The 11,319-nt window shown below is 46.0% G+C and overlaps 1 pseudogene; it reads left to right on the top strand.

Moving 5' to 3' along the window:
• LOC113744958 (keratin, type I cytoskeletal 50 kDa-like) lies at positions 1–7,195 on the top strand (annotated as a pseudogene).
• The last annotated feature ends 4,124 nt before the right edge of the window (positions 7,196–11,319 follow it).

The following is an 11,319-nucleotide window of genomic DNA, read 5'->3' as shown; positions in this document are numbered from 1 at the left end:
ATGCAGGCACCTGAAACGACCGCCTGGCCTCCTACTGGGAGGTGCGCAAGTGGAGACGGCCAACGCCGACTGGAGCTGAAGATCAGACAGTTCCTGGAGAGCAAGGGACTCCCCATCCGCCAGAGACTACAGCGCCTTCTAGCTCCATCGCAGAGCTGCAGGGCAAGGTGGATGATCTCGACCCCAAAATCAGATCATGCCCACCTGTCGTCGTGCCACCTGACGAGTTTCCCACCATGAGAGAGTTAAAGGCACGTCCATGTTCGGAATGCAACAAAAAGGTTCTTTAAGAAGGGAAGAATGATAAACTCATCATGATTCAAAACACACTGAAAAAGTGCACTGTCATCCAAACTGACGAACGTGAACTGAACCATTCAGAGTCGTTCCATGCGCGGTTTGACAGGTTGTTGAGAAGAAGTGCTGAAGAAACAAAAAAGTGTGATGAAACAAGAGCGATGGTTTGAATCCAGCTGACGTCAGCGTTCTAACAGACACCGATCCACACAGCAAACATGAACTTACACACTGCATGATTCATTAATACAATCAATACTCTGTTCAGAAACTAACAGCGTTTCTTTCCTCTTTCTTCTCTCCGATTCTGGATCTACACTGTCAGCGGGGGCACTTACCTTCTCCATCGACAACGCCAAGCTGGCTGCCGACGACTCAGGTCAGTGAGTGATGAAGCTGTTGCTACTTGAACTCGCTAACAGAGAGCGAGCAGCGTGAGAAAACCAGAAGAGAGAAGAACCGATTTACAGACTTTTCTCTGCTGCCGGTAAGAGAACGAGCTCGCCATGCGTCAGTCAGTCGAAGCGACATCGCCGGACTGAGGAGAGTCCTGGATGAGCGCCCTGAGCCGGTACAGACCTGGAGGTCAGATCGAGGGCCTGAAGGAGGAGTGATCTCTGAAGAAGAACCATGAGGAGGTCAGCGGGCTCTCAATCATGTCTCTTTAGAGTCTTGTAGCGAGTACGATCCTCACCTTCACGTGTCTCTGCAGGAGCTGCTGCCATGCGCACTCAGATGAGCGGTCAGTGACTGGGAGGTGGACGCCGCTCCTCAGGAAAGACCTCACTAAGATCATCGGGAAGTTCAGAGAACACACTACGAAGCGCGTCCTTGCCAAAAATGCCAAAGACCTGGAGGCGTGGTACCAGACGAAGGTAAGGACCCGATCATCAGGAAACATCTGATGAAACGTGGTCAGACGTTCATGTTCTGAGTGTTTCTGTGTGTTCTGTCCTCTGCCAGTCAGAGTCCCTGAACAAAGAAGTAGCAGTCCACACCGAATCCCTCGCATGTCCAAATCTGAGTCACGGAAGTCAAGCGGCTCTGCAGAGCGGGAGATCGAGTGCAGTCCCAGTCAGCATGGTGAACATCAGCTCCTCTATGAGATCCTCTGTGAGCCCACAGACAAACTGAACCTCTCTCGTGTGTCTGCAGAAAGCGTCCGTGGAAAAACCACCTGAGCGAAAATCAGAACCGGTACGGGGCAATGCTCGCGGGTTACCAGAGCCAGTGTCCATGAGGGAGACAGCTGGTGCAGCTCAGGGCCGACCTGGAGAGACAGTCCCAGAGTACCAGATGCTGCTGGACATCAAACCAGGCTGGAGATGGAGATCGCGGAGTACAGGAGGCGTGCTGGACGGAGAGGGGAGCTGCAGGTGAGGCTTCCTCATAACACTGGAATAGATTCAGTGGCGGGTTGACAGATTCAAACTCTATCTGTCTCTCTTGCAGCTCCTCCATTCACTCACCTCCACAACCACCACCAAAACAGAAAGTGTCACATCGTCGAGGAGATCGTGGACGGGAGGTGGTGAGCTCTTCCTCGAGACCATCAGTCGACCTGTGAGCACATCAGGGGGGCGCTCTCACAGCTTGGCAAAACAACTTAAATGCCAAAATAAAGTCTCTGAGGTGCTTCAAAATAAAACGCCGTCTGCTGTGTCTTCTGTTCACTTCCTTTAACAAGTTCTCGTAAAGGTTCATGTATCAGATGACTACAAACTGCTTCAAAGACCTGGACGTAGTCTCCAGGGCTCTGCTTGTCTCCATCTTGGTAGTCCTGACTCTTCCAACTCCTGACTAATCTGAAAAGGTCAAAGAGGTGGAGCTGAAACCAGACACCTGTGACCACGCCCACCTGTCAGTCAAGCGTCCCCGCTCTACCTGCATACTCTTCAGCCTTATTAATAATGTGAACAGTGAGTTGTATATAATTCACCCTCAGTACAGTGTCATGAACGGGGGAAATAGCTTACACGAGACCAAACTGTTTTGTACCAGGCTGTAAACATGTTTATTTCTGCTGTGAGTGGACACTTGGACATGGGGACTTATGGAGACTGATCACTTCTGGAAGCCAGCCTCAGGTGGACGTTGAGGACTGCAGTTTTGTGTTTCACTTCACAGAGACGGAGGATGATGATTAGCTTCAACCTTCTTACATAAAAATTTTGTAGTTTTTTAAATGTTCGACAGACGACACGAAGAGTCACAGCTTGATGTCACCGCGAAGACTCGACAGTCAGAAAACATCGTTTCACTTGGGACAAAACTAAATCAAAACCGTCTGTCCGTCTCTGATTGGGTACAACACCGTGACGTTCCTCATGTCCATGTTTTAAATAGAAACTTCATATTTCAGCGTGAGGGTCATTAAGAAACAGACAGTCATTTATCTCTCATTTCAGATTTGTCCATAATAATAAATAAAACAAAGAGAAAACATGAACACAGTCTCTTACTGGAACAGTTTGACCTGACACTGTAATGAAACCATTGTGAGACAGTTCAGGTATTTCCATGTCGACGTTTGATGTAAAGAAATGGAATAATAACTTTTTAATGAGTCACTAACGTGTGTGTGTGTGTTGTGTGTGTGTGGTGTGTGTGTGTGTGTGTTGTGTGTGTGTGTGTTGGGTGTGTTGGTGTGTGTGTGTGTGTGTGTGTGAGTGTGACAATGTCCTGCCTAACCATGATGTGAGAAAACAGTGAAGTTATGTTGTGTGTTAGAGTTCAGAGTAACTAAATACTTGACTCACTGCGCAGCACCAGATCACAGGCAAATATTCAGTGGCCGTTGCTATGGTTACCGTCTCTGTCTGAATAAGGTGGAAGATTAACTTTGACTGACGCAGGTTCACAGTAGTTGAGTGGATCCTCAGTATGATTAGAAAAAAGTGTTAATATGTCCAGCTGTACTCGAGTATTTGTTCTATGATTACATTAACTAAGCCAGTCAACAACTTTGCTACCAGCCATCATCAACCAGTTGTCCCCAGCAGCCAATCATCAATCCAGGTCCCCAGCAGCCATCATCATTCCAGGTCACCCTAGCCCATCATCATCAGGTCCCCAACAGCCAATCATCATCAGGTCCCAGAGCCAATCCACATCAGGTCCCGCAGCCAATATCACCAGGTCCCCTGCCGCAGCTTGATTTACAGCAGCCGTCAGCCCAGCTCTTGCTGCACAATATCAATGACAACCAGAGTACTGGCACACCCACACCATGTTCACTCTTCATATCTTGGCTTCATTAGCCGCACACCTATAATTATGTTCATACCAGCTGTTGTTCCTGCTGTCAGACTGTATATTATTATATATATATATATATATATTATATATATATATATATATAATATTATTTTTTTTATTATATATATATATTTTAATATTAAAGTGTGTTTCAGTCTGTTTATATGTTGCTTCTATTCATATTTACTTGCACTGTTCATGATCATCTGTCAAATCACATTACTCTGACATTACTGCTTGTTTACTGCTAAACTGAGCGTTACGTAAGTCATGGTGTGTGTGTGGTGTGTGTGTGTGTGGTGGTATGGGTGTCTTTGTGTGTGTGCGTGTGTGTGTGTGCGTGGTTGTGTGTGTGTGTGGTGGGTGTGGTGGTGGTTGTGTGTGTGCGTGGGTGTGCGTTTGTGTGTGTGCGTGGTTGTGTGTGTGTGTGTGTGGTGTGTGTTGGTGTGTGTGTGTGTGTGAGTGTGTGTGTGTTGTGTGCGTGGGTGCGTTGCGTGGGTGTTGTGGTGTGTGGGGGTGTGTGTGTGTGCGTGGGTGTATGTGTGGTGTGTGTGTGTGTGGTGTTGTGTGGTGTGTGGTGTGTTGGTGTGTGTGTGTTGCTTCCCTGTCCTGTTTTTCATGTTTGCAGATTGAGAGCTGGACAAAGCATTTCACTGTTGCATTGCACAATAACTGTAAGCAGATAACATTCCAGGCTGGAAAAACAACATCAGGTCTGAACATGAGACGGGGAATCCAGGTGGATGTGAGGGGAGGTGGAGGAGTGTCGCAGCTTTTGGGATTATCTTGCAGAGGTTGAAGCTGCTTTAAAAAAGCAGATCCCTCAGAGGAGGAGATGATTGAGTCGAGCAACAGGATGTTCTGTGTTACATCAGTGGAAACGGCGTACGCTTCACATTCCTGCTTGATTCGTTTGTCATGTGGATCGCACCGCTCACCCTGAGGCGAAGTGGCGGGCGGACCCCTCCTCTGTTTTCGGGTACATAAAAGGAGCTGAGTCCAGGCTCTGCTTCATTTACTCTCCATCCAGAGCAGGACACACCACCTCCACCATGGCAACTATCCGCTCCACCGTCTTTCCAGCGGCAATCGCATCGGCTCCATGAGGGCACCCAGGTTTATGGCGGCGCCGGAGCCAGGGAGTCCGCATCTCCCGCATGACGCCCCAAAGCAAAAGCTTCTCCTCCTCTGCCGGTGCAGGATTTTCTTCTGCGGCTCAGGTGCCGTGCGGCTTCAACCTGGCCGACGCCCTCGACGTTCACCGACAACAAGAGAAATGGCCATGCAGAACTGAACGACCGCCTGGCCTACCTGGAGAAGGTGCGCAAGCTGAGCGGCCAACGCCGAGCCTGAGGAGCTTGACAGATTCAGACAGTTCTGCGAGCAAGACCACCACCCGGGCACGACTGTGCCGCATATAAGGTCACCATCAGCGACTGCAGGACCAGGTGTGAGCCCGTTTCGATTTCTTGTACACCGGTTTGTCTCTAAAGGTCAGACATTCACAAAGGCACAAGAGAAAGACTAGAGAGTGAGATCAGTGGAAACTGAGAGTTGTTTGTCGTCGCCCTCTGACATAAGAGCCCTGCAGCCACACTCAGTCATGTTTACTGTCCAGGCAGATCCCGCTCGGTGAATGCAGCGGCAGCCACCCTAAACACAGCGAGCCACCGCCGCACGAACACTCAGGCTCGCTTTCCTGCTGTGCAGGAACAGTCCATTCAATTATATTTGCATAGTTTCATCAGTGTGTAGCTGAGGAACTTTGTGCTCCCATTTCACCAAGAGTCCCAAAGTTTGCTGCGTCGACAAGACTAATCTGCCCTTTCTGTGGTGTCAGATCTTGCTTGCCACCCGTACCAATGGATCTCTCTACCTGGCCATCGACAATGCCAAGCTGGCTTCTGATGCTTCAGGGTCAAGTGAGTTTCCGAACCTCTGGAGTGTAGATCGATTTGTGTTAAACAGTCGCAGGATGTCAGATCTAGTCAGATCCTGGGGCTCACCGGTCTTTGCGTGTGAAAAGTGCTGTTCTGGTTTCAGGTTTGAGAACGAGCTCGCCATGGTCAGTCAGTTGGAGGCCGACATCGCGGGCCTGAAGAGGCTCCTGGATGAGCTGACTCTGGGAAGATCCGACCTGGAGATGCAGATCGAATCTCTGAGGGAAGAACTCATCCAACTCAAGGGAATCACGAGGAGTGGGCACGACAACTAATGAGCTGACTTAAGTTGTTTGCTTTTTAAGTAATTAAAACAAAAAAATCAGATTAGATCAAAGTCACAGCAAACAGAATCCATCAATTCAGCTTCTTTTCATCGTTCGTTTAGTTCAGACGTGCCAAAGTTTCCAGTCCAGTTTCTCAGACTTCAATTAAAATATATGAAAAAGAGAAAACCAAGAAACAAAAACTTTTTATCATGATCATAATTAATCTTAAATCTTTGATTGGGTTGGTTGACCGGCGGACGATCGCTCTGAGGACCCAGGTAGGAGGTCAGGTCAACGTGGAGGTGGACGCCGCCCTCAGCAGGACCTTTCCGTCGTCATGGCCGGAATCAGAGAACACTACGAGGACGTTGCCAACAAGAACCGCGCAGAGACTCGAGTCCTGGGTCAGGCCAAGTGGGTAAATAAATCTCTGATATTCAGCAATCTTTTTTATTAGACCAAAGCAAGCAAACATTGAACTGTCTCCCTATGATTTTTTATTTGTTTTCTCATTCCTTCAAGCAGTTAGGTGGGTTTTTAGCACATTAGTGAATGAGTGGAACGGCAGTGTCGAGCGTCACTCTGTCAAACAAGACAGAAAGATGTTGTAAGAGTTTTTCGGTCTGGTTATTTACTAAACGCCCATCATTAGAAAATAATTAAATAACAAGACTTGAAATTGCTATCACTTTAATCTCTACAGTGGCTGATGAAGTCAATCAATATAAAAACCTGAGCATAATAACACATGTGAAATCAGCAGAGTGTCGTCTGCGTACATGCTGATTCAGCGTTTTGAAACTGACAATCAGACGTGACTTTTTGTTTCTGCCAGTCCGAGGAGCTCAATAAGGAGGTCGCGGTGAGCACCGAGCTCTTCAGACAAACGCTCGGAGGTCACAGAGGTCAAACGCTCCCTGCAGGGCCTGGAGATCGAACTCCAAAGTCAGCTCAGCATGGTGGGTTTTCCAACTTTTCTTTGTGTTTTTGCATGAATCAGCGCGGGACGTCAACCTGCTAACCACTGTTTTCCTCTTTAGAAAAGCCGTCACTGGCGGGGACCCTCGCCGACACCCAGGTGCCCGGTACCAGCCAATGCTGACAGTTATCAAAGGCAGGTGAGGGTCTGGAGAAACCAGCTGGCCCAGCTGAGAGCCGACCTGGATCGGCAGGGACCGGAGTACCAGGCTCTGCTGCGGACATCAAGACCCGACTGGCGATGGAGATCGCCGAGTACAGGAGGTGCTGGGACGGAGAGCTGCTCACGTGAGTGGACCAGGCATGCTGGGATAATCTGGAATAACAAAAACAAATACAAACAGTTTATATACGCACAAGATTACATTTCTTTCGTTGGTACAATTAACTGAATGTTGTTTTTCCTGCAGGCGACTTCCAAAAAACAACATCAACAACGCGTTAAAGTCGTGATCGTCACCAAAGGTCGGTGGCGGAGAGGTCGTCTCTGAGACCCACTGGCCGGCAAACGTCCGTCAACACGCTGTGAAACGTTCATCTGAGAAAACATGAATAAAACCACGTCCGATGAACTGAAACACTGTTCTGTGTTCTGTCATTATATCATATTCATATCATATTATTATATTAGACAGTTAGACGGATAGCGCAGTTGATTGGATGAGAGTCGTTCCATGAATGCTGATATAGGAATAACAGCACGGACACTTAAACTGTTCTAATATTAACGTTACTTAACGTTTGTCATCTGTTGATTGAACCAAAGATGAACATTTTATAAAGTAGTTTTAAAAACATCAGCTGATAATAAATCTGATCTAGTAATCATACACAACCATTATCAAACCAACAATCACATTTAGACAACGTTCAGCAACTTCTCATACTTGCAGTTACCAAAAGTTTAAACAGGTAAACTCTGTGTCAGGTCCAACTGTTTCTAATCCAGAAACCATCTCCAGCATCAGGAACATTACAACCATCATAAAGAACCTGCGTTCATGTGACACGCTGAGTGAATTATATAAACCAGAACAAGTGTAGTTCGTCATCGATGAATTCACGACGATTCATGACTTTAAGACTTCTTTCCTCCAAAAAAAGCTTGGCATTTTTAACAGCAGCGATGAAAGACAAAGGGCAGAAGTTTGATTTCAATTTCAACACCAACTTCAGTTTGTTGTCTAAATGGATCAAGTTTGTTAGAATGTTGCAGCTTTGTTAGTGAGTCCACACCAGCTCAGCTGCCTCAGTGAACTCAACACAACAAAAGAAACCAACAAACTTCAGGGGAGGGAAAAACGACCTGAACCACAAAGAAATGATAGAAAACGTGGAGCATGTTTTTGGATGTTAAGAGCAGAACGATCAGGACTTTATGGACTTTAGAGTTAACCTGTTTCCATGTGAAAGTCTGTCAGATCGTTTCAGTCTGAACCTAGTTCAAACAGTCTGTTCACCATGGGACTGATCTGGTTTCATCCTTCAGCTGAACTAGCTGAGCTCCAATGCAAAAGACTCGTGAGTTATTAAAAATATATTCAAACTACACTAATAAATAAATGATGCAGTAAATGCAGCAGGACTCTGCTGGTTTCTGGCTAAAGATCACGGTTGGGCCGAAGAAGTTTTTTGTCTTTGTCGTGTTTCTGCTGAGGCTTAACTTCTCTTTCTTGGTTTCACTGTTGAAATAACGTTAAGTTTTCCACCTGAAGTCTTGTTGACGTTCCAAAGCAGAAACTTTAACTTTACATAAAGTTGAATTCTTCAAGCTGATGAATAAAAATCCTTTTATTTCCCACATGACTCAGCACGGGTGGGGACATGATCTTTTAAAGTCTCAAACAATCTGTCCCGTGTTTTTCTCTTTTTACATTTACATAGGACATTTCACATTTGGTTCCTGACGTCTCGCTCTGACCTGAGACTGTCGGCGGCTGCGAGGCGTTTTTTAAAGGAGCAGGCCAGCCAACAGACAGGTGAGATGCCATTTTTGCCTCGTCGGTGTGTTAATCAAGTTTCACTAACAGGAAGTCTAAAATAAAGAAAGGTTACAACAACTCTACATTTGTCGAAGGAGTGCGAGCTTTCATTTTCACTAAACACTCGGAACGTTCAGGTCAGTCGTTCTGTCTGTACAAAAAACATGAAGCTCAAAACCAAACTGGACTCATTCTCAGATATAACAAATACATCTGTCAGTCCCTGCCAGCTGGTACACCGCTCGGTCAGCCGCCTGAGCCAGACCGCCAAATCTTTAATCCAGCCTTCAGCATGGTCGAGTGGGCCCAGGCCGTGGCTCATCGAGGACGCAAAGACACTGAAACATTCCAGTTAGTTTTTGACACTCCTGGGTCTGTGAAATCCAGATGCAGACCGACACGGAACCTGACACGTTGGACCGACATGGACCGCACTGACACCATGTTGATGCATCAATGAAACCTGGTCACTGGTTACAAGACAATGGCTATCAATCATGGAGCGTACCTGTCATGGTGTGTTTGTCAAACTGAACCTGCTCATTATCATTTGTGGCCTGGAACATTTTGAGTTTATGTTGTTCTCAAATATTTCTTCATGTGTTTACTTCACATCTCAGAGGGGAATATTTCAAATCATGTAACACGGTAAATACACACACTACATGAATACACCGTGTAGTATTACAGTATCTCGCAGTAACAGGTATGAGAACACTGAAGACTTCCACGCTGTTACAGACGCCTCGTGTCATAAGTTCAGTTTGTAGTTCCAACATTTAGTTTATCACAAACGTCACGTTACGTCACATCAGAAACCTGAAATATTCAAATTTAGATTTCACAGGACACGAACATCTGCTGAGTACTTAAAATAAGTTTAACTTCACGTAGCGAGGCGTGAAGTTAAACTTATTTTAACCTCTCCTCACCTCACGTTACGTGAGGTGAGGAGAGGTTAAAATAAGTTTAACTTCACGTTGAGTGTGTTACGTGAAGTTAAACTTATTTTAAGTACTCAGCAGATGTTCGTGTCCTGTGAAATCTAAATTTGAATATTTCAGGTTTCTGATGTGACGTAACGTGACGTTTGTGATAAACTAAATGTTGGAACTACAAACTGAACTTATGACACGAGGCGTCTGTAACAGCGTGGAAGTCTTCAGTGTTCTCATACCTGTTACTGCGAGATACTGTAATACTACACGGTGTATTCATGTAGTGTGTGTATTTACCGTGTTACATGATTTGAAATATTCCCCTCTGAGATGTGAAGTAAACACATGAAGAAATATTTGAGAACAACATAAACTCAAAATGTTCCAGGCCACAAATGATAATGAGCAGGTTCAGTTTGACAAACACACCATGACAGGTACGCTCCATGATTGATAGCCATTGTCTTGTAACACACACAGACACACACACACACACACACACACACACACACACACTAATATTTTATTACCTTCCTCCCGCGCTTCAGGCAAACTTTCTCTGCCAGCTGGATGAGTTCCAGCCGTCCCTCCCTCATCGACCTGTCAGTCTTCAAAGCTGTTAAAGCTGCTGATCGTGGAGGAGTCGATGCTCCTCAGTTGTTAGGGGTCGTACCAACAGCTTGATAAGAAACCTGTTGGTCTGGTCTGACAGTGAGTGTGGAGGCTGCATGGGAAGTGGAGCCTCTGTGTGCAGATTTATCTTTTAAAAAGACGTTCAACTATTTGTATGAAAAAACATCTGACGGTCACTGCTGTGCAGCTCTGTAATAATGTCTTTATCTGTTTTATATGTGAGTCTGACTGAACTGATTCCACAGTGTGTGCAGGCATCACATCCTCAGGTAAATCACTTTAACTCACGCCGTCGTGTTCTCTTCTTTGTTTCTCAGCCAAACACGCTCGACACGTTGGAGTGAGTTCACGGAGCTCTGGGTGTTGTTCAGACCTGTTGGTTTTCCCTGCAGACAGAGGCAGCTGCTCATGATGGGAACAAGCCTGCAGCAGAATACCACACGCCACACCCGCTCTGCAAACAAACTCTAAATTATTAAAAGTGCATTACTGACATGGCTCCAGGAGGCATTTATACAGATCATCATGTTCTTCATGTAAAACAGTAAAAACAGTTATGAATCTGTTAAACTGATGATTAACCACATTAACACCTGAATCTGAAAGAAAAACAACATGACCGGAGGCTGGCTCCAGCAGTGAGTCAGTCTCCATAAGTCCCCATGTCCAAATGTCCAACTTCACAGCAGAAATAAACATGTTTACAGCCTGGTACAAAAAACAGTTTTGGTCTCTGTAGCTAATTTCCCCGTTCATGACAACTGTACTGAGGGTGAATTTATATACAACTCACCTGTTCACATTATATTAAGGCTTAAAGTTATGCAGGATTAAGAGCGGGGACGCTTTGATTGACAGGTGGGTGTGGTCACGGAGACTACGTCCAGGTTTTAGACAGTCTGCGGGGACGTCACAGAGACTACGTCCAGGTTTTGGACAGTCTGCGGGGACGTCACAGAGACTACGTCCAGGTTTTGGACAGTCTGCGGGGACATCACATAATTAATCATTCATTTGTTTCTGT

Source organism: Larimichthys crocea, unplaced genomic scaffold (assembly GCF_000972845.2).
Source record: "Larimichthys crocea isolate SSNF unplaced genomic scaffold, L_crocea_2.0 scaffold33, whole genome shotgun sequence".
Classification (NCBI taxonomy): Eukaryota; Metazoa; Chordata; class Actinopteri; family Sciaenidae; genus Larimichthys; species Larimichthys crocea.
The sequence above is the reverse complement of the archived record's forward strand: the minus strand, read 5'-3'. Positions and strand labels throughout refer to the sequence as shown.